General features: G+C 44.7%; 1 protein-coding gene across 1 annotated transcript in view; it reads left to right on the top strand.

Moving 5' to 3' along the window:
* The first annotated feature begins 7,816 nt into the window (after window positions 1–7,816).
* The window catches only part of LOC306970988 (sodium/potassium/calcium exchanger 3-like), a 62,618-nt gene continuing 46,070 nt past the window's right edge, over window positions 7,817–24,364 (top strand). Inside the window, exon 1 of the mRNA XM_079567112.1 lies at window positions 7,817–7,951. The gene's annotated coding sequence lies outside the window, so the exon portion shown is untranslated. The remainder of the gene's footprint in view (window positions 7,952–24,364) is intronic.

Genomic DNA, 24,364 nt, shown 5'->3' with positions numbered 1-24,364 from the left:
ATTGTTGTTTATTTATATTACGGTAAAGTTGTATGTGCGGAGAGAGGGGGCGGAGTTAACTGAATCGAAGCGTTGTGTCTTCCGGGTTTAAAAAATACCTCCAGAAAACACTTATATTTATCACAAAAATGAGTGCTCCATAATGGTAGAGGTACAATATATCATATACATGCCTATACTTAACTTTGGAATTGCTAAAATAGCATGATATACTATAGATCCTTTAATGTTTGTTTTTAAAGCCCTCCATGGTCTCGCTCCGTTATATCTAACTTGAGTTGTAGACCGTACATCGCCCCAGCAGAGTCTCTGGTCTCCGATCAGATCAGGGGCGACAGTGGCGCAGATGGTAGAGCGGGTCGTCTCATGATCGGAAGGTCAGGGGTTCGAATCCCACCTCCTGAAAGTGCACGCTGTCGTTGTGTCCTTGGGCAAGACACTTCACCCACATTGCTCCCAGTGTCTGCGTACATTGGTGTATGAATGAGAGTATGAATGGGTGAGTGGATCCTTGCTGTAAAGCGCTTTGAGTGCCTAATGTAGGTGGAAAAGCGCTATATAAGTTGAGACCATTTACCATTTACCATGGTTCTGGACGTGCCCAGGTCCCGGTACAAACAGTGGGGCGATCGTTACTTTGTGGAACAGCTGCCCCTCAGTCTGCGCGTTCTCACGGACCTGTCCCTTTTTAAAGCAGTACTAAGTAACTTATTTACCGTAATAAATCCTTTTCGTAGTCCCTGTGGGGGTAATACAAGTGTTTATGGGATGATTGGAGGGTCTTTCATCTCCCCCTGGTGTCTCTGACCAGAAAACCATGTTTGCAACTTGACTGCCACCGGTCTGGAGAAAGCAATACACACTAATGCAATCACGAAGAAGAAGCTAGCATGCTAACGGGCAAAGCTAACTGCGGGCTAACGTCACTTTAAACAGTATTTACAGCCAAGTTTCAGTGAAAAAAAAATATTTCCATTGTATAATTGGATGCACAGTAACCCTCTCTCCCTTCGCCTTTCCTGTCAGCATAGGATTTACTCTCCAAGACGATTAATAAGTTAAAAAATCGTAACTTGCTACGACACCTCCAGTTGCGCTTATGGCCTCTAGGGGGAAGAGTTACTTAGTACTGCTTTAAATCTAGATTGAAGACACATCTTTTCAAACTAGCTTTTAAGACTTAGAGCACACTTATTTGATTGAGTGATTGATTGATTGATTGATTGATTGATTGATTGATTGATTGATTGATTGATTGATTGATTGATTGATTGATTGATTGATTTTTTAATGTAGTTTTATTTTTCTGTAAGTAAGTAATCTTTATTTATATAGCGCTTTTCACAGACAGAGGTCACAAAGTGCTTTACAGTGGAGAGCAACTAAAACAAACGTAACTAACAAAAAGTAAAAGACAGTAAAAAAAAATATATATATATGTTTTCAAAGAGGCAGCTCTATTTGCTCTCGAAAGCCTTTTTAAACAGATGAGTCTTAAGTTGCTTTTTAAAAGTCTCCACAGAATCAATGACAGAGGAAGTTCATTCCAGAGACGGGGGCGCGACGGCTTTGAAGGACCCGTCTCCTCGGGTTTTGTAAAGGGTCCGAGGAACCATGAGCAGGTTTTGACCTGAAGACCTCAGACTCCGAGCTGAAGTGCAGCGCTGGATTTGGTCAGTGATGTAAACTGGAGCCTGTCCATGAAGCGCCCTGAAAGTCAGAACCAGACCTGAAAGTCAGAACCAGAATTTTAAAGTTAACTCTGGAGGCAACTGGCAGCCAGTGGAGAGACTTCAAAGTGCTCCTGTGAAGCACTTTGGTCTTCCTTGTGTTGCTGTAAGGTGCTGTACAAATAAACTTTGATTGATTGATTGATTGATTGATTGAACAGCCAAAACTGCCGCCACCACCACCAACACCATTTGATGATTTTTTGTTGTGATTTGATGATTTTTTGTTGTGATTTTGATCATTTTTTTGGAAATTTTGGTGATTCTTTTATTGCATTTTTGACTTTTTCCGTTGCGTTTTTATCATACAAGTCTTGTTTTTGTCAGCATTTTGAGGCTTTTAGATTTGGATAAAGTGGAACTGGAGGAGATGTGCTCGGTTCAGCCGGTGAACCAGGCCTGTGCTCTGTCCGTGCGGGGGCAGAAACACGAATATCATTAAACATGTCTGAATGGAGTCGTCTTCTTCGATCAGCGTCTGTGTGAATTGTAACTCCGGGACCATATTCCGCCTCTGATTCCGACTAAAACCTCTCCTCGTAAATGGAACAGAGTCGTTTCCTCACGGTCTGACATTGTGTTACATAAATGTTTGGCCGCTCGGAGCTCGATGTGTCTTTGAATGTGATTTTGCCCAAAGAAAGAGCTGCCACCACCGGTTTGTGTGAAGAGGCTCACGTGACCGGGCTCAGAGCCGGGACTCGCGGCTCTTTCCCGGGAGCCGGATCTTTACAATAGGTGACCAGTGTGGTTTTTGGCAGTCCTCTTTATAGTGTTTTGGAGGAAAATGCTTTTACTTTTAGTCACATTTTAGGCATTTCTTAAAGGGATATTGCAGGATTTTTGACATAGGGCCTCATTTCCTGGTTATCCAGAGTGTTGCTGATATTTTTTGTGTCAATAATTTTAAAATAACTTATATTTGAGCAGCATCAGCTTCGTGGTCGTATAAGCTACGCGGCGGCGGAGTGATCTGCTGGAAAATAGTCCCTCAAAATGCGATCATTCATGTGATAAAAGGTCAGTTATATTCCAAAAAACATTCTATGGACACAGACATTTATATGGTTAGTCTGGTGTTATAAGTGATTTGCCTCAGGTGCTCTGTGGAGCGGGTCACACTGTTTTTAATGCAGGCTAGCTGATACCATAGAAATGCACTAGCCTTGCACTAGCCTAGCGCCACGAAACTCCTCAAATATAACAGGGGTAGGCAACGTCAGGCCTTCCAGCAGAAGAAGATGATTTTGAGAAATATTATTATGCAAATAAAAGATCAAACACCTGTTAAAGTAGTCTAAAAATGTGAGGAAATAGTGTCAGTATTTTAAAAGTGTCCTGTCAGAATGTCCCTCTTGGTCATATAATGTTAAATAGTGATTCTCTACTGGTGGGTCGGGACCCAAAAGTGGGTCAAGGTTGATAGGGAACTTTTATTCAATATTTTCCGTCTGAAACTGCGTAGAAACACTAACTGTGTCTGTTAAAATGAATGTTATTGGGTTGTTTTGATCATAATTTCAGTCTTAAAGAGAAATCTGCTGCTTGTTCAACAAAAACTTGTGTGGAAAATACAATATTTTATACGATATGTGACAAATTACGGTTTTATTTGGGTCCTCGGCTCGTCATCCGAGGGTAATGGTGGGTCCCAAAGCCCTGCCACTTCGGACCCACTGATGTAAAACATTGGCATTTGCAGAAAATAGTTCTTTACTTTAAGCTAAAATGTTGAGGTTCGGCCCTTGGACATTTTGGCACTGATGAAAATTGGCCTTCCACAATGCAAACTTGCCTATCCCTGAAATATAAGAACTGCATGAATTACAAAAAAAATATCTTCAGAAATCAGCAACACTCTGGATAACTAGGAAATGAGGCCCTATGTCAAAAATCCTAAAATATCCCTTTAATACAATCGTTTTAGTCGAGAGAAACTCAAAAGGATTTAGTCAAAAAGTGAATGTATTCAATAATAGCAGAAAAAATAATAAAACAAACCAGAGCTGTGCCCATTTGTACATAGCCCTGAGTCTGTGTGAATGTTGTATTAATGTATTTTATTGTTGTAAATCGTGTAGAAAGGTTAGGGATGGGAATCGAGACCCGGTTCTGTTTGAGCAAAGCATCGGAACTGTATTGGCTGACTTTGGAGTTTCTTGCCAAACTTTCCACACGTCGCTATACGTGCGTTTCCTGTGACGTCACGCATTGTTGTGGCCGCCATTTTGAATACTGAAGCACCGAACACCGCTGTTATATCGTCCACCTGTTGCTCTGTGGGACGTACAATACCCTGTCTCAAAAAAGGGACTCGCTTTCGACAAGTTTCCTAAAGACACAGTTCGTCGACAGAAATGGATAAATGCCTCAGGAGAGACCACTGGACTCACACAGGCGACTCCACGCTGGCTCGGCTACAAACAAACGCTAGACCGTCTGTTTACCTACGTGAATATACTGTGGCCTAGGCTGTAGCACCAGTCCAAAAGCTTTGGGTAAAGCCAAACTGGAGGAAATGTGCTCGGTTAAGGCGGGGGTCAGAGGTTAAATGTCGCCGACTGACCCGTGTGAACGGAGAGCAACGTAAACACACTTCTCTTGTTAAAGGGGCTAGACGCAAGTTAGCCATTGTACACTCACTACTGCCACCTCAGGTCATATGTGCAACTGCACCTTCTATATTAAGCTCGTGCATGACGGCACTTCGGGCCGAAGCAACACCGTTTTTAGTGACAGTGCAGGATTTTAGAGGCAGTTGTGGTGAACAGGTCTGGGCTCATTCTACACATTAGGACATTGTTGGAACATGTAGGGGGAGCTATTATAGTTTTGTTTCTTATAGTAAGACAGAAAGGTTTAGTTTACCTGCTTGACTAGTTTCGATCACTTCCTGTGATCTTCCTCAGAAGCGACACCTGGTGGTGGAGGTGTCGTGTCGTCTTCTGAGGAAGATCACAGGAAGTGATCGAAACTAGCCTTAACTATAATAGCCTTAACCTAAGAAGAGTATGAACCTTCTACAAAGATGTAGGGGGAGGAAAATTCCTAATTTTAAAATTTTTAAACTCTGTATAGTCCCTTTAACGTTACCCGATCCATAGCTAATAAAACCATAAACTATCGATAAAACACGAGTCATAGTAGAGACTAAAACATATAACAACCCTCATAGCTTTACTGTGTGAGAGAGATGAGCGCCGACACAAGCTAACGTTAGCAAAAGGCAGATACGTTTATTTGTTTATTTCTTACCGTTCCTGTGACCAAGACAATCTTTTGCTTCTTCACCTGATGTATCTTGGCATCCGTGACCCATCCTGAGATAAAGCCGTGATAGTCCGGCTTCACCAGTGTATGGAGAGGGATTATGGACCACATACATGTCGATACATGTCCGCAAACGTTACTGTCACTGGTTTTAAGTGGCGTTAAAAAAATCTCCAGACTGTTGATCAGCATAAAATCCCAAGGTCTCGATCTTCATTGTGTATCTGTTCAGCTCCTCTGCTCAAGTGTGCAAGTTTTTGATGTAGCATCTTGAATTCAGTAGTTGAGACGCAGATAGATACTGTTGCATTCGCCAGCGGTGTTTAAAATGGCGGCTAGAACTACAGAAGTCACCGAAGTGCGTGTATTGACATGACACACGGGGTTCAGTGCCTCGCTGACCCGGTCCTCAGACCCGGGGCCCAGAGGCTGACCCGGTCCTCAGACCCGGGACCCTCTGCCCGGCCGCAGTATGACCGCGCTCTGAGCGGGTCGGCTCAGCTCTCGCAGCTCTCGCAGCTCTGGCCACCGAGCTGCAACAGAAGCAGCGACACACGGACGGGGGAAGGAGAATGTGGAGCCGAATGAAGCAGAAATAGATGAAAATCTGTTGGGTTTGGGCTGAGACCATGTTTAGGTGTTACAGAACAGCATCAGTCTGTTACAAGTTACTGATGAACTGGGTCAGTAAAAACATGCTATAGAGACAAGTACAGGCTACGAAGGAACATTTTCTTTCATATAAATGTTTTATAATTGATAAAAAAATATATATACAAATAAGATTCCATTGCAGCAGGAGCCACAGTACATTTTGAAACTTTATTTAATATTTGTTTCTTGAGAAAACTAACAATATGTCTTTTTTTATTTACTAAAGATCTGTTTCACTCTGAAGACTAAATGAACACATCAAAGAGGCAACAGAAAGCCTTTCTCTGTGATTTTACAGTTTGTCAACAGAGTCTCAGTCTGAGTCGGTGTTTAAGCTGCTCAAGATGTTAGCATGCTACCGATTAGCAACTGTCATCAACTGTCAGTGGCATCAACACGATAAACTCATGTGTGGCTCACATCTGTGAACACTGAGGAAATACTACAGTAACAGCTCTGACCTCTGACCTCTGTCACATGTTGTGTCCATGTTTGGAGTGTGGTTCAGGGCTTTCTTTTTCAGATGTCAGAGCTGAACTGTTGAAGCTAAATGCTAACCGGTAGCATGCTAGCGTCTTGAGCAGCTTAAACACTGACTCACTGTTTTCTTCTCATAAACGTGCGTCACTGGGGCCGTGTTTTTACTGTTTTCTTCTTGAGCATTGATTACGAGTACATAAAAAGGCCACTGTCAATCAAATGTCTTTCATTTCCATCCTGAGTAGAGATATTGTTACATGTTGTAGTACTGCATAATTCTACTTCAGTATTCAAAATGGCCGCCATGACGTCACATGACTGAAAAACATATATAGAGCTCCACAGTCCCGCCTCCTCTCCGGTCCGGAAGTAAAACTCCCCTTGCTTTGAGACCGTATTTATTTGGAATAAAGTCTTTGTTTGTTTGTATACTTTATTGTCCCCGTAGGGAAATTTAACCCATCCTTCGATGCCACTGGGGCAACCCGTAAGGAGCAGTGGTCGACGCCCGGGGACCCATCTCCATGATGTGGAGCCTGGCTGATGGTCAGAATCACCTGGCTGGAGGATTCACCTATTGCACATGTTTTTAGTGGTAGGGGAAACCGGAGTACCCGGAGGAAACCTACGCAGACACGGGGAGAACATGCAAACTCCACACAGAAAGGCCCCGTCCTGGTGGGAATCGAACCGGGGACCTTCTAGCTGTGAAGCCGAGGCGCTAACCACTGCGCTACCGTGCCGCAACTACGTCTAACTAACTAACTACGTCAGCTTGGGCTGAATCCATCTGTGGTTATAAAGCGACCGCAAAGTCAGAGGCAGGTGAAAAAAGCACGTATGAGATCCATCTAGTTTACGAAAAAATACAGTTTAACTGCGAGCCTTCGTCCTAGAACTACATTACCCAGAATGCTCGGGAGTCCCATGATCTACTATGAGGCTTTTGATTGGTGGAGCTTCACGTTCCCACACGTATTTATTTATTGTAATGTAGACAACATATTATAAACAATGTATTCAAACATAATGCAGGCAGATAGTTGACGTTTTATCCATATCTAACACTGAGAGTAAGAAAAACGTCCAAAAAATGTTCCCAACGATCCAATTAAACGAACCACCGATCATTTTCATTCCAATGAGCAGGATTCAGATATTTTAATAGTGAAATAATCTAGAACTTTTGTCTGCAAAGTAAAAGAAACTCGCCGAGTTTGCTGAAAACCTGGTTGCCTTGACCAGCGGGCGCAATGTCGCAATGGTTCTTGGGATATGGAGTTTCTATAGTCAGGAAGTGAATGATGTCACAGCCTTGTACCTTTGCCTTTTCTTCAACATTATGTCTTCTTTTTGGATTGAAATGAAACATTTTATGGTCACGAATTGCTACATAGCTGATTAGCTTTTTTTGAATTTTTGGAAAATCGACGGTCGTGTAGATACGTGGTGTAATACGGGCCTGATGACAGCCCGCCGGTGCTCCTGATGGCCGGTCCAGCCCTGGTATATACAGGAATGGACCGAGCACGCAGCCTTGTGGGACTTGTGGGTGTTGGTAATGAGTGGAGCTGTTGTTGTGCCGCCTGTCGCCTATCGGAAAGTAAATCATAAATATATCTCTGCGCTGGCCCTGAACGCCACATCCCTGACCTGTTTGTGTCTTTGTTTTTCTCCAGGAAAGTCGAGCGAGGCGGTGCTGGAGGAGGACGAGGGGGGGAGGCTCGGGCAGAGGCACCTGCTGCAGCATTTCTACTACGAGAACGAGTCCAGGCTCTTCGCCGAGAAAGACACGCAGAAGAACTGCACGGAGCCAGGTACAAACCGAGCGCCAAGCAACCACCGATGCACACTCGGAGTCGCGTTTTGAGCCTCTGTGTTTGAGGGATTCACATTGTAAAGGCTGTGACGGAGATGACGCTGGAATCCAAATATGGTCATTTCCTTTGTGGGAGACAGCGGCGGCTAAACGGCGCATGTGCAGACAAAGGGACTAAACTTTAGGGCCATTTTCTCTCTCTTTCATTCCACTCTTTATTATTAATATCAACATCTCCACTTTAGACTCCAAGCTTCATAGGCCTGGAAACTCAAAGTTTTTTTCAGAAGGATTTTTTAATTTCTAATTCCCAGCCTCACAGATTTTTCACATGTTTAAGGCCTTATTTTGAGCTCAGTTCCTTTAATGTCTCAAAAAACTCCATTATCTAAGGCATGAAAAAAAGGTTGAGGAAGCGCTCTCCAGGATCTCAGTTAGTTACCTAGAACAGTGCTCTTCGAGGTTCCAATCGGGAGAGTCTAGATGTTTCCCGATGGGCCTTTTGGGCTGCCAGAGAAAAAAAAATCTCTTACAGTCTTACTGTTGTTTTATTGCAGGCTTTAACCATAGGTGCCGGTTTATGGTTTCTCCAGTGGGCGCCCAGTCCAAAAAATAAACAATAAAAAGATGGGGTCAGAATTGATCTCATGAACTCTTGCTTGCGAGCCGGGCGCTCTACTGATAGAGCTAAACAAGGAACCCAGAGGAACATGCTGCTGCTGTATTTATATTATACATACTGTACATGTATTTATATTAGAATGATGGTCTCTAAGTTTGCAAAGTAAGGATCGAGTGAAATTTAACCAGAAAGCCCGTCTTTGTTTACAAAATGATGAGCAAGAACATAATTTTGAAAACGATCAAGCTCCTCCCTTTCGCTCCTGATTGGACCGAACAGACCCGTTCACAGGAAAAGCTCGTCTCATTGGTCAATGCAGGATGATATTAGACTCTGATTAGTGGCTGAGATCTTGGAACTTGTAAAACATTTAGGGCCAGATCTTGTGGTTCTTAGCGCAGGCTGTAGAGCAGACGACTGCGCAGACGGGCGGCGCTCCCTGCAATCTTCAGTGTCATACCTGACGCAAAAAGTGGGCAGGACAGGAGGGGGGACAGACTCACATTGCGATGTTGTGGTGCCGCCCCCTCCCCATGTTTTCCCCAGACCTGCGGGAGGTGGTGGGTTGCGAGGGGGGGTTCTCCTGTACACGTGTAACATGCTGATGCAGCGCAATGTTTAATAAAGATTAAAGAAATAAAAGTGTCCCTCCGCTGCTGCAGATCCAGGATGAGCGGGCGGGACAGAGAGGCAGCAGCCTCGCGCTGGATACCGTTCGAATGCGCAAAGTTACGAAATGTACAGGATTTAAATGATCAGAAACTGTCATATCGGCTGCGGAGGAGTTGCAGAGTTATGCAGCAGTTGCAAGAAAACTGTAGCGTATTGGAACATTTGCGCTACAGCTGCAGGATTCTTGGAGCGGCTGAATTGGAAAAGAAAAAAAAGTTGCTCTGCCCCCTGTAAAATGCGCTTCTTTCTTTTGGACTGAGCTGTGGCTCCACAAGGAGCATCATCAGGAGGTAAAGACTGACGCACGATGGAAATGTCTCCTTAAAACTCAGATCAGACCTGGTGTTGTGGCACTTGAAGCATGTGTGGTTTATTTATGGAAAACTGTTGTTGTTTTGGTGTTCGGGGTGTGTGTGTTGATCTACGGTATCAAAGTAAGCCTGTGCGCAACCGACGCTCAAACAGACTTTTCAAGGAAATTTTGCTTTTGTTTTCAATTGTGCTGCTTGTAATTACCCACTCAGTCGGCCTCTTTTTCTTAAATAACGCCCTCTCCCTAGTGGCAAAGCCTTTAGGGCAAAACCTGCGCCACATGCAAGATCGCGCGTGCACGGACTGCGCCCGTCACAAGATCTGGCCCTTAGACTTTCAGACAGTTCCTTTAATGTCTCTACAAACCGTGAAACACTGGTGGGTAATTTTCAAATCTAACTTTATTGAGAAAGTGGGACATTATAAACAGGTTGGGCGGAGGAAGTGGGAGTCAGTTTCAAATGAATATCTCTGCAGTGAAGTCTTTCTCCTCATCTCCTGCTGCGCCTCTCCTTAAACCTCGCTCATGTTTCGCCTCACACCGAGTTATAGTTGCAGATCTCGCTCTCTCGCTCCTGTCAGAGTCTCCGCGTGACGCCTCGTAACGTATTCGTGAAGCCGCCTCCCTCGGCCGTGGTATTTATAGACGCGATTAATTCAGTTTGCGGGAGATAATTGGCAGAAAAATCCCGATTGTGGCCCGAGTCCCGCCGAGGAGAGGAGCGTCCCGCGGGAGGAGCTGCTCCCAGAGACAAATGAACCGGGCGCTCTCTATCGTGGAATAAAATCAGTGTCCGTGTGTTTTTAAATAGACATTCAGGTGAAAAGACCTTTATGCACTGATTCTAAAGCCCAAATATCAGAAATCACTCCAACTAAAGTACAAGTTGCTACTAGAGTGTGCATTATTAGGCTTTTAGAATGAACTAAACATATGGATTTATTTACTTTTTATTCAGACAGTGTTAAGTTCGTCAACTAAAATATTTAGTCTTAATTTCAGTCAAAGTCAAATGAACAGGTCTGGGCTTTGTTCATGTGGAGCAGCTCCATGAAGTCGAGGACCACGATTAAATATGATTATAATAAATATTATAAATGCAAAGTCGACTAAATTAGTCTTAATTTTAGTTGACTAAATTGACATGCAATTTTAGTCAACTAAAACGAAGGTTTTTTTTGACTAAATCTTGACTAAAATTAAACTACATTTTAGTCAAAAGACTAAAACTAAAACTAAAATAAAATATGTTGTCAAAATTAACACTGTATTCAGAGCCTTTATAGAAGTGAATGTATAAGTAAAAAGTGTTACATTTATCTTTCAAATGTAGTAAATTCTCAAAAAAATACTACTCGAGTAAAGTACAGATCATCAAAAACTCTTAAGTACAGAAAGTATAATTACTCTCTGGAACTAAAGCAGTGGTTGCAGAGTTAAAGTTCAAGAATGTGATGTCATATCGCTAAGCATCATGGGAGTAGCAGTATTAATAAACTAATGGAGATTTTAAAGCAGAACTAAGTAACTTGTTTACCTTAATAAATCCTTCCCGTAGTCCCTCTGGGGGTAATACAAGTGTTAATGGGATGATTGGAGGGTCTTTCATCTCCCCCTGGTGTCTCCGGACAGAAAACCAGATTTGCAGCTTTCCTGCCTCCGGGTTGGAGTCACCAATACACACTAATAGAATCACGAAGAAGAAGCTAACAGGGAGCTAGCACCACTTAAACAGTGTCGAGTGTATCCCACTTTTGTGTGGCCTTCCCACACTTGAAATGGTCGGGACCCAAACTGAAGATAAAAAACTGGACTTCACTCAGGCTTCAGGTTTCCCTTTTTTATTTAGTTCAGCCAGCCAGGGGAAAAACCTTTGAAAAGAAGTAAAGCACAGGGTACACCAGTGTCAGTACAAATGCTTCAATTGACTATGTACAGAATAAAGACATTCTCACAATATACTGTATATGTGTCACACACTATTTCAATAAAAGTTTTTAGAATTAATTACACACACATGAAATCAACCATTAAAGTATGCTTTACATCATGCATCAAATTTTATCTTTCTATTTATTTACATGTTCAGTAATTTTAGATCTTTTTCTATGGGAGTATTTTATAGCTACTTAACAATGTTGATCATGTGCATTCACCACTTTGTGACTTATATGTGAACTGAAATAACATGCCAAAAAAACCCTCATCAGGGCATAAATATCTACACGCACATAGACGCTCGGTTTAACAACATCGACATGACAGCACAGAAACAGAGTGCTCTCGAACGCAACTCTAGCACCGGCACTCAGAGCAGCTACTGTTTAGCATTCGGACAAACTTAGCATAATGTAGGTGATCAACGGGACTTAAGCGCTAACCAGTGGTCGCTTCACAGAGTTTACGGGCACCCGGATCCTGCACAGTGGTTTGATTGCTCTTTATTTCTGCTTTTGCTTTGCCTGCCTTGTTTCTGTCGGCTGTCACCTGCTGAGGAAACAACGGTGCGCCATATATTTTCCCCGGGCACGCGCTGCTGATTAGTACTTTGGTTCCGCCTGAGGCTTGATGGTTTGAGGAGAGGCGGGGCGGCGGCAGGTTGATGCAATAAACAGTATTTACAGCCAAGTTTGAGTCAAAAAAATTATCTCCATTGTGTAATTGGATGTACAATATCCCTCTGTCCCTTTGTGTTTTCTGTCAGCGTAGTATTTACTCTCATGGACAATTAATGAGTAAAAAAAAGCAACCTGCTATGACACCTGCAGGGGCGCTTATGGCCTCTAGGGGTAAAATACTGGAGTTATTGTTCACATTAAAACACTTGGACACCACAGTGTGTTGGATGTTTTTTACCAGCAGTGACTTTTTCTCCACTTTTTAAACTGTTTTTAGTGGAAAATGTGTGCTAACAGCTGCAAACATGGCGGATCTCCATGGTAACAGTGGATCTTCCCACACTCTACAAAAGAATAATAATGAAAAGATACATATATATTTTTATGTACATGATCTGGAGAGAACACAGGCTCTGGTGGAGGATCTGAGGAAGCCCTGACGCCGAACAATGAGAGCGGAAAACACGACTGTTTAAACATTTAGAAAACAAGTACTGACATTTATAAAGTCTGTGAATTATATCACAGGGATGAGGCTGAGAAGAGCCTTACGATCTACACAGAGGACTCTCAAAGGGAGGAGGAAGAAGTTAAAAAGAATTTACCCTTAAATATCAGCATTCATAAGTAAAGACTTAAATTTTTTCCATTGTGAACACATGTAATTCCGTTCTGACTTAAAGGGATATTTCAGGATTTCTGACATAGGGCCTCATTTCCTAGTTATCCAGAGTGTTGCTGATTTCTGGAGATATATTTTTTATTTTTTTGTAATTCATGCAGTTCTTATATTTGAAGAGTTTTGTGGCGCTAGGCTAGTGCAAGGCTAGTGCATTTCTATGGTATCAGCTAGCCTGCATTAAAAACAGTCTGACTCGCTCCACAAATGGTAAATGGTCTCAACTTATAAAGCGCTTTTCCACCTACATTAGGCACTCAAAGCGCTTTACAGCAAGGATCCACTCACCCATTCATACTCTCATTCATACACCAATGTACGCAGACACTGGGGGCAATTGCCCAAGGACACAACGACAGTGTGCACTTTCAGGAGGTGGGATTCGAACCCCCGACCTTCCGATCATGAGACGACCCGCTCTACCATCTGCACCACGGTCGCCACAGAGCACCTGAGGCAAATAACTTGTAACACCAGACTAACCATATAAATGTCTGTGTCCATAGAATATTTTATAACTGAGCTGCATCACATGAACACATTTTGAGGGACTATTTTCTAGCAGATCACTCCGCTGCCGTGTAGCTTATACAACCACGAAGCTGATGCTGCTCAAATATAAGTTATTTTGAATGTAAAATGGTTAAAATTATTATCGACACAGACATTTATATGGTTAGTCTGGTGTTATAAGTGATTTGCCTCAGGTGCTCTGTGGAGCGGGTCACACTGTTTTTAATGCAGGCTAGCTGATACCATAGAAATGCACTAGCCTTACATTAGCCTAGCGCCACGAAACTCTTCAAACAGAAAAAAACGAACTGCACGAATAACATTAAAAACATTAAAAACATGCCTGAAGTGTTGCCTTGGCACATTCATGTATTTTTGAGTAATCTGTAAAAACTCTGATGGCGGCCATTTTAGGGATAGGTTTGCCTGAGTCCTCCTAGGAACGCCCCCACCTCCTGGAGACGCCTCCGAGCTTTCGTCACCAGCCGAGTCACCAACCACTGCTCCTCAGCAGAACCCCCTCCCCACTGATGCCACAGACAGCGTGTGGAGGGGGCGTGTCTAAAGGGTCAGAGGTTCTTAAAGAGACAGAGGCCTATTTCAAGACATTCACTACAGCCATTTTGAGAGAGACATTTTATACAAGGCAGTTATTCTAATTTACTGCATTTACAGACCAACAGAAGGTTTGGTCATCATTGTAGTGTGATATAGACTGGTGCTATGTGATTGAAAAAAGCATAACACCCCGTCTTGAAAGTGTCTTTTGGGCGGCAAGTTCTCAATTTTCTCAGAATTTTCAATTTTCATCAGACCTTCGTACGGTCTAATGCCCTCACACTAAATGTGCACACTCGCTGTTGAAGTAAATAATCAGGTAAAGAACCTTCAAGTTCTCTTTACCCACGTTATCGTCGGCTGACACATTTAAAAACACAGAGGAAACCGTGTGTAAAAGCAGACGAGAGACAGAACCGGAACGATGCTGCTTTCATGACACATCCGTAAACCAGAGCGCCGCCCCCCCTCCTGTGTTTGTCTGACGGCAGAAACGGATAATTAGAAGTGTGAGATGTGGAGACTAAAGCCTGTCGCGTTTGTAGATGTTTCTCTGAGAATATTTCCCTCAGATGAAGATGATCCGAGACGCGTTCGAGTGTCAGAGCGAGGGGGGAACGCGGGAGGTCGAAGAAGCGACGTCTTCACACGCACAGAACAATCTACACGAAGATAAAATCATTGTTGGCATTTTGGTTTTGGTTCTCAAGATGATGAGAAAGCAGAGAGAGATCACCAGTATACCTGATTTAGTCCTGGTTTAGTCCTTTTCTAGCCTGTGATCCTGTGTAGCCTGTTTTTGCCTGGTTTACTGTGGTTTAGTCCTGTGTGGCCTGGTTTACTCCTGTTCCGGCCTAGTTTAAACCTTCATCAGTCGGATTTAGTTCTGCTTTTCACCTCCTTTATTCCAGGTTTATTCCTATTTCAGCTCGTTGGATCCTGTTTGGCCCTGGTTTCGTCCTGTTTAAAATGTTTGACTTGTATTGCTGCCTGTTTTGGTCCCGGTTTAGTCCTTTTACGTAGGCTGGGCACTAGAGATGCCCGGGTCGACCCGAAACCCGCGGTCAACCCGCGGTGCCTGCGGATTCGGTCGGGTCGGGTACCTCAAAATTACGGCAAACTTCGGGTGTGGGTGGGTCGAGTCACAAAGCACACTTTTTTTGTTTTGTCCTTATTTTGTTTGCTTACTACATACAGTGCATTCTTATCCATAAATGCCACAAAAGTCGACTGTGTTTAGTTGAATGTTTAGTTTTATGGGGTAAATGTATCATTAGCATGTTATGTTTAGATGTCACCTGACCTATCGCTTCTGTATGACTTTGATCACCTTTACAAAAGCGTCACAAAAGCCCGAGCACATAATGACACGCACATGTGATGAAAGTAATGCATCAACAAGAGGCAAGGTGAAACTAAAATCAAAGACACAGCATCTTACTAACCTGAGGAGGGCAACTTCTTAGCATCAGGTAAAAGCTGCTCCACTTTAGTCCAAACTCCGTTTACTTTGACAGAAAGACTCGTCCATGATCCTCATGATAGTTTCTGCTTCTCGTTTCCTGATAAGTCCATTCGCGATTTCAACGTTTCCTCAGCGGTGCAATAAGTAGCAAAACAAAGCATCAAGTGCTAATTCTCCTGTAAACTCGCCGTCACGTGACGCGCCCCCGTTTGAGTGATGTCCAGCTGCAGCGAGACTCATGCAGCAGATTTTTAATGTGCGCGGGTCGGGTCGGCAAACTGAGAGGCTTTTCTCCGGGTCGGGTTTAAATTACAGCGGTCGGGTTGGTGCAGGTCAGCACATCTCTACTGGGCACTGTTTGGATACATATACTATATAATGCCGGAAAAAGGTGACTTCCCCTCTACAGGTCGGTGGGGAGTCCTTACCTCAAGTGGAGGAGTTCAAGTATCTCGGGGTCTTGTTCACGAGTGAGGGGCGGATGGAGCGTGAGATCGACAGACGGATCGGTGCGGCGTCAGCAGTGATGCGGTCGCTGTATCGGTCTGTCGTGGTGAAGAGGGAGCTGAGTCGGGGCAAAGCTCTCGATTTACCGATCGATCTACGTTCCCACCCTCACCTATGGTCATGAGATTTGGGTAATGACCGAAAGGACAAGATCGCGAATACAAGCGGCCGAAATGAGTTTCCTTCACAGGGTGGCTGGGCGCACCCTCCGAGATCGGGTGAGGAGCTCAGTTACCCGGGAGGAGCTCGGAGTAGAGTCGCTGCTCCTCCACGTCGAAAGGAGCCAGCTGAGGTGGCTCGGGCATCTGTTCCGGATGCCTCCTGGTCGCCTCCCGCGGGAGGTGTTCCAGGCATGTCCTAGTGGGACAAGGCCTCGTGGAAGACCCAGGACACGCTGGTGGGACTATGTCTCCGAGCTGGCCTGGTGTGGCCTCGGGGTCAGAACAGCTGGAGGAGGTGTGGCCTCGGGGTCAGAACAGCTGGAGGAGGTGTGTGTGGATCGGGAAGTTTGGGCATCTCTGCTGAGACTGCTGCCCCCGCGACCCGGCCCCGGATAAAGCGGAAGAAAATGGATGGATGGATGGATGGATACTATATAATGATTTGGAGAGGAGGATCCGGCCCATAGTCGAACCTTGGAACCAGGAGGAACAATGCGGTTTTCGTCCTGGTCGTGGCAAACTGGACCAGCTCTATACCCTCCATCGGGTGCTCGAGGGTTTGTAGTTTGACCGTGTCCCTCGTGGTGCCCTGTGGGGGGTGCTCTGGGAGTATGGGGTCCGGGGCCCTCTGCTAAGTTCTGTCCGTTCCCTGTATGACGCAGCAGGAGCTTGGTTCGCATTGCCGGCAGTAAGTCAGACCTGTTCCCGGTGCGTGTTGGTCTCCACCAGGGCTGCCCTTTGTCACCAGTTATGTTTTCTATTACCCGGGAAGAGCTCGGAGTAGATAAAGTGGAAGAAACTGGGCAGAAAGGGGCAGAAAGAGTAAAACCGGCCTGTTTTACTCTTATTACCTCCTGTTTTAGTCCCTTTCTGCCCGGTTTCCTCCTCGTTTGGTTTCTCCTCTCGCGGCGCATTCTTCCCTAAATTCCGCGGCTCTTTTTTACGAGGCCGAGTCTGAGCCCTGAGCTTCCTCTGATCTCACCGTAAACAGGCCACGTGCACGCTCCCCTCGTGCACGCTCCCCTCCTCGTGCACGCTCCCCTCCTCTCGTGCACGCCTGTATTTCGGGGGAGGAAAAAGGGATATTTTTAGCCTTTATTACGTCCTCCTGAAAGCCTAATTACTTGGATGTGCGTTATTCGTGCTCCGCTGCTCCGTCAGACTCCAAAGGAAATCCAGTTTTGAGTTTTGTTTTCAGGAGGCCGAGCAGGGACAGGGTTTGTTCTGAGGACGTTACGTAAAAGAGAGAAGCCCCGAGCACAAGGGCAGGAGAAAGACTGAGGGTTTTACTTTCTGTTTAAAGAGGAGGAAATGATTCTAAGAAAAGGAATAAAGTTTTTAGCTGTTGCTCCTGAGGCGCTGGATTCCTATGTCGGCCTCGTCCACTTCAGACACGGCTCTGTGGGAGAATACTCTGAAATTGTATTTAGTTCCTGAATACTTACCTTAAACCACCCGGCTAAACCAAATGCCTTCTGTCCTCTTTGGCTATTATATTCACCTTATTCCGGAGGCTCGCGTGGGCGCCGCCATGAATTGTGCCCGCCCCTTTTCTCCTATGTGTTAACATGGGGCTGGAGAAGTCCACACAAAATCCGTCACTACATGAAAACAAAGCCGTTTTCAGGCCGCACAGAGAAACGGTGCAGTGTTGACATGTTGGTGTAAATGAACATTGGACATTTTACACAAATCAATCGACTAAACATCAGATTTGAGCGGAGAATATTTTCCCTCGTTCTCCGTTAAAATGAACGGGCTTCGCGCTCGACCGGAAGTGTCAGGAAAAAGAGGCGCCGAGACAACGCAAAAAGAGGCAAAAGTGGGCGGGGCGGAATAAGGTGAATAGGCCCGTGTAGCACCTCATTTGAAAGCTAAGACCCACAAAACTGATCTTTTTCTTCGCATTGTTGCTGTGTTGTGTCACCTTTTATATGTTTTTTCTTTCTTTCTTTTTTTTCATTTTTGTTGAGTTTTTTGTCACTTTTTGTTGAATTTTTGTCATTTTTTTGTTGAGGTTTTGTCACATTTTTGTTGAATTTTTGTCACATTTTTGTTGAATTTTTGGCGCATTTTTGTTGCATTTACATCCTTGTTTTTGTGGCTGTTTTGGTGCTTTTGTCCCAAGAAGCTTTATGATTAGGGTAAAGCCAAACTGGGTGGGAGTTAAGAGGTTAAAATGTTACTTTGTCTCATCAGAGTACTGTCTTCTGAATACTTTTAAATTCATTGCCATTATCGTTATGTATGATTGTTCGAACACCTGTTATAAACTCACTGATCATTAATGAGGAACTCTTTAACTCTCTCGGCCAATGGAGCAGCAGATACAGCGTCATGTGACACATGTGCATATGAACTGTGGCTTAAGGCATTTTCACCTTAAAGGAACAGGCCACCGTTTTACATACTGAGATATCTACCTGAGCTTAGACGAGTTCATGTGTGCCTGTATGGTTTTCACGCGTGTCCTCAGTCACGTAAACACAGCACAGACGGCGTTAGCATTTAGCTTCTCCTCCTCTATAGCTCCAAACCAGGTGAAGATAGAAGCTACCAAGCTCTTCCACGTTTTTACACAAAATTAAACAATGTGGATTTTCCGGAGTTCGACATGCGCGCAGTAATATCTTCACTTTACTGTGTGGACGCCGAACTGCTTCTGGTATTATTCAAAACGTGGAAGAGCTCGGTAGCTTCTATCTTCACCTTGGAGCTATAGAGGAGGAGAAGCTAAATGCTAATGCCGTCTGCGCTGTGTTTACGTGACTGAGGACACACGTGAAGACCAGACAGGTACATATGAACTTGTCTAAGCTCAGGTAAGAACATATCTCAGTATGTAAAAAAACAGTGACCTGTTTCTTTCATTTATTTGTGGAGGAAAAATATGTCAGTATTAAATTATGCAAAATCGACTTTTTCCAGCTTTACATCATGTTATTATGTCATTCCCTCATTAAAAACATGCCTGAAGTGTTGCCTTGGCACATTCACGCATTTTTGAGTAATCTGTAAAAACTCTGATGGGATAGGTTTGCCTGAGTCCGCCTAGGAACGCCCCCACCTCCTGGAGACGCCTCCGAGCTTTCGTCACCAGCCGAGTAACCAACCACTGCTCCTCAGCAGAACCCCCTCCCCACTGATGCCACAGACAGCGTGTGGAGGGGGCGTGTCGGAAAGTTTCAAAGGTTCTTAAAGAGACAGAGGCCTATTTCAAGACATTCACTACAGCCATTTTGAGAGAGACATTTTATACTTGGCAGTTATTATAATTTACTGCATTTACAGACCAACAGAAGGTTTCCTCATCATTGTAGTGTGATAAAGACTGGTGCTATGTGACTGTAAAAAGCATCCCCCCTCTTTAAGCTGCATTATTGGTATATTTAAAAGGTTCAAACTGGCTTGTTTAGGGAGATTTCGGAGCAGGGGCGTGACTTTGTCTGTGTGTATTAATGTGGTCGATGGTTGACAACAGCTAGAACATCTGGATCGTTCATAATTTGTCGCTAATGCTAACGGCTATAGGGAAAAGCAGTGGTTAGCGCTCGGGCTCCACGGCGTCCTGCTCCACTAAAAACATGTACAATAGGCCAGAACGAATGAGAGTGGGTGGTTGGTCGGCGATTGACAACCTCGCTTCCGTCAGTCTCCCCCAGGGGCGACTGTGGCTACATTACAAAACCTTTTTGTCCTGTTGTCACCGCCTTTTTGTCACTTTTTTGCCACTTTCTTGCTTTTAGATTTGGGTAAAGCCGCACTGGAGAGAATGTGCTCGGGTTTAGAGGATCAGGCCTCAGTAAATGTATCGTCTGAGCTGCAGGACACACACATGATGAGTTTGTAAAAGCCGCGATGCTAAACGTCCCCGTGCTCTGCCTGTCCCGCGGAGTCGGGGTCAGACCTCAGCTGGACTCTCTCTCTCCCTCTAAAAGTCAGACTTATTTCGGGGACTGCGGCGGCGGCGTCACGTGCCTCCGCTCCCGCGTCCTGTCGGGGCTAAGAATAGAAGCGCTGGATTTGGAGGGAAACTGATAGAAACGGAAAACGGCTCGGACGGGATCTGTGTGCGACGACTGCACGTTTAACATCTTAACTCCCGCCTGAACCGAGAGCTTTTTCTCCAGTTAAGCTTTACCCAAATCCTGTAGGCCAGTGTAGCGCCTCATTTGAAAGCTAAGATCTACAAAACTCATCTAAGATCTGCAAAACTCAACTTTTTGGGGGGTTTTCAACACATTTTTGCAACTTTTTTGTAATTTTTTTTTTCAAATAGTGAATTTTTTGTCACTTTTTGTCACATGTTCATCATTTTTTCATCATTTTTTTGTCCATTTTTTGTGACATTTTTGCCACTTTTTCATCATTTTTTCATCATTTTTTCTTCAATTTTTCGTCATTTTTTTGTCCCTTTTTTGTCACATTTTTTTAATTTTTTTGTCTCTTTTTTGTCACTTTTTTGTCATTTTTTTGTCATTTTTTTAAACATTTTTTTACATTTTTGCCGCTTTTTTATCATTTTTTCTTCAATTTTTTGTCCATTTTTTGTCCATTTTTTGTCACATTTTTTGTCAATTTTTTGTCATTTTTTCGTCATTTTTTTGTCCCTTTTTTGTCATTTTTTTGTCACATTTTTGTCCAATTTTTGTCCCTTTTTTGTCTAAGTTTTCTCACTTTTTTGTCACATCTTCATCATTGTTTTTCGTCTCAGTTCTGTCGCTATTTTCTCTCCTTTTTCCCAGAAGCTTTTGGACTGGGGTAAAGCCAAACTAGAGAAAACGTGCTCGGTTCAGGTGGGAGTTAAGGGGTTAATAACTGCTGTGGACTCTCGCCATGACTCAGCACTTTCAAAGATAAACCCGAGTTGCGCAATAAAGGATCTGGAAACGAGCTTTTATCACAATCATCACATGACGGTTGAAAATAGCGCCGAGAGTTCAAAGGGAGAAGGAACATTTACCAGCAGAATAAATAAGACCTGCAGCAGAGTAAACATTTTGCACGATCTTTATATAGAAGCTACAGTTACACATGTGACCTGAGGTGGCAGTAGTGAGTATAAAATGGCTAACTTGCATCTAGCCCCTTTAAGGTTAAGGTTAATCACTGTAGGGAACTTTATTCTCAGCATTTGACCCATCCTCAAGGCCACTGGGGCGACTTGTAGGCGCAGTGAGCTGGTCAGAAACACCTGGCTGGAGGATTCACCTATTGTACATGTTTTTAGTGGTAGGAGAACATGCAAACTCCACACAGAAAGGCCCCGTCCCTGGTGGGAATCGAACCCGGGACCTTCTAGCTGACAAGCACGAGCTCTAACCGCTGTACTAATGTGCAGCCTTTGTGATACGAGTGAAACAGCGCCCCCCATTTCACGCTGGTGGCCAAACAGTGAACTGCATCCATATTTACTCCTCCGAAACACTGCAGCGCCTCCTGGGTTTGTCCCTGTTTCAGAGCGTGGTGTCCTGCACTGGTCAGCTCCTCCTCCTTCCTCTTCCTCCTGCGCAGCTCCCTCCGCTCCACAACAGTCTTTCACCGTCTCCTGGGTAGACGAATACAATCAGTCTTGTTCTCCAGTGAACGAACGTGAGCCAGAACAACACTGATAGAAGGCTTAGCTGTGCGTCTTGCCCGGATACATCCTCGTTTGTCCCTTTTTTTGGTTCCTGTGTCTTTTCCTCTTGTGGCGCCTCCGCTGTGCTGCAGCTGTGGGGGCTCCTGGCGCCTCTTCAGCGTTTCAGAAGAAGAAATCTGTGGATTCATCGACCTCAAATGTTTTTTCCATATTGTGCTTTGAATCCATTTGCTCTTTAAATCTTTTATTTCTGATTGAGATGGATTGTTGGTTGTCCTCGGCCCTCTGGAGCAGGAGCTTTGGCTGATTAAACGCCTCTTTGTCGTATTCCTGAAGCCTCCTCCTTACGCCGCGGCCGAAACGCCAACAGACGCTCGGGTCGGAGGCACCGGCGCTCGCGTTAATTGAGAGTTGATTAATTTGCCCGTGATTCGTGGCGGAGCAGCGGCACAGACGTGATCGAATTAGAGCCGAACGAGTCATTTTCCGCTTGGTTTAAACCTGGCACGAGCGAGAGCGGCGGGGGGCGGGACAGAGAGAGCGGCGGGGGGCGGGTCAGCGGGACGGAGACAGTGGCGCCATAACGAGACAGAGAGAGAGAGGACAGGTGTCCGGCCGCAAAGAGACGCTCTCCACGGGAACGGAGCCATCAGAGCAGAACCGGGAGAAGACACAGACGGGGGTGGGGGGGGGGGGGGGCGGGGGGGGGGCGACTCCAGGATCAATGTGAGAATGTCTCATTTTCAGTGGCGACAATAGAAAGGCAAGTTTATTTGTAGAGCACAATTCATACACAAGGCAATTCAAAGTGCTTTACAGTTGCAAAAAATTAAAGTAAAACAGATCAAATCAATAAAATATCAATTACAGTAAAAGGCGAGATACTTTCAGTTGTTATGCACGGGTAAAAAGAACTGTTTTCAGCCTGGATTTGAACAGCTCTAAATGTAAAGTCTATTCTCTAAGCCACAGGAAGCCAGTGCAGTGCCCCGAGCACTGGCCTAATATGGTCGTATTTCCTGGTTCTTGATGTTGGATAAGTCTCTCCAAGTCTGGTTTTGACACTGTTCCTTCTGATCTTAATGTTTTTCAGATGGTAAAAAGCTGCTGATGTTGTTGCCTTAATGTGTCTGTTTAAGATCAGGTCTGAGTCCATGATCACTCCTAGATTTCAAACCTGATTTTTTGGTTTTAGAGAGAGAGACTCAAGGTGACAAAGGGCGCATGGATAAAACTACCGTAAATTCTCTAATACTGGCCTGTATTCCATTAGCGGCCGGGTCTCTGACAGTGGCCGGGTCTCTAACAGAGGCCGGGTTTGCGGGTGGCGGAGGCAAATTAAAGCCGGTTTCTAAAACAGGCCGGGGCTTTTATTAGAAACTAAAGCAGTAGAAATATTCCCCATGCTAGGAATTTGTCTCATACTGGTGTAAATGAAAACTCACGTGCAGGAAGTAACAAACGGGAACCCGGGCCGAGGGGGACGCTGCGGAGGAGCTAATCCGAGTGTAACTTTGACAATGATTTCACTTTTCAAACCTCCTGTGACCATATTTGGAAACAGGACAAATAACAAATGTTGTGTGACCCTCCAGGGTTTTAATAAAGTCACCATCGCGTCTTCAAAGCACGTCCAGCTGCTCCGTGTGCAGGTCAGTCCCACGTCTCAAAATAACTCCTCCGATCAGTGCGAGCGTCTCGTCTTCTCTCGGGTCAGTCTCATGATCGATCACAAACACAAACGCTCCGTCTAAACTCGCCTTTTACACAAGATAACAACAAATAATCCGGTCCAGTAAAAACGAAACAGAAACCTGCAGTGACATTGATGTCAATGTTCCACAAACAGCAACAAAACACTTCCTGTTGTCCCGACAAAATAAAAGGCGTCAATGTTCCAGCCGCTGGGAGAGGGTTTGAAATGTTAATTAATAAATGAACCTAGTATTTTAGGTACAAATGGACACAAATCTCGTTTTTCTTCATTTTCCTGGTCGTCCGTTTTGCTCAAATACAAATAAAGGCCTGTCTCTAATTGTGGCCTGGTTCCAATAAAGGCCTGGTCCTAGATGCCCTTGAGTAAATAAAGGCCCCGGCCGATATTAGAGCATTTACAGTACTTTTTTACCTGTGGCATTTCTTCACCAAAGGATGTATCAGCGACGCAAACCAAAGCAAAACAAAGAAAAATAGAGAATAAGCTCTGATCTGGAGAGGGGAAAACAGGCATCTTTGTCCACACAGAAAAGCACAAGCATTCTGGGAATCGAACCACTCATCCACCGTCATTAAGCCAAACATCAGGTCAAACATCTGCAGAGCGACAGCAAAAGGCCCATTTCTGCCCCGAAGCTCCGCCTGTTCCTCAGAAAGTCCTGTCCCGTAAACCCATTGGCTCCATAACACGTTACGTCACATTTCAACAGTAAAACGCCTCTATTTATACCTCGCAGACGTAGGAGCGGCCATTACTCCTCTCTAATGGAGCGTGAGGCCGTCCCGGTCCGACCCCGGGACTGTGCTTTGTTTGTTTTTGTTTTACGGACCGTCTGGAAGAGCCTCGAGGCGGCGTACGGGAAAACCACCGCCCAATTAGCGCGCGGCGCCCGCTGTGATGTCACACACGCAGCATGTGCGGCACGTTCGGGCGAGCTCGGCGGCAATTACGAGCAAATGGGAGAGAGCGGCTCTGTTTTTCCACGAGGAGGGGGAGGGGGAGGGG

Source organism: Gobius niger (assembly GCF_951799975.1).
Source record: "Gobius niger genome assembly, chromosome: 12".
Classification (NCBI taxonomy): domain Eukaryota; kingdom Metazoa; phylum Chordata; class Actinopteri; order Gobiiformes; family Gobiidae; genus Gobius; species Gobius niger.
Note: the sequence above shows the minus strand (reverse complement) of the source record. Positions and strands in the feature narration are given on the sequence as shown.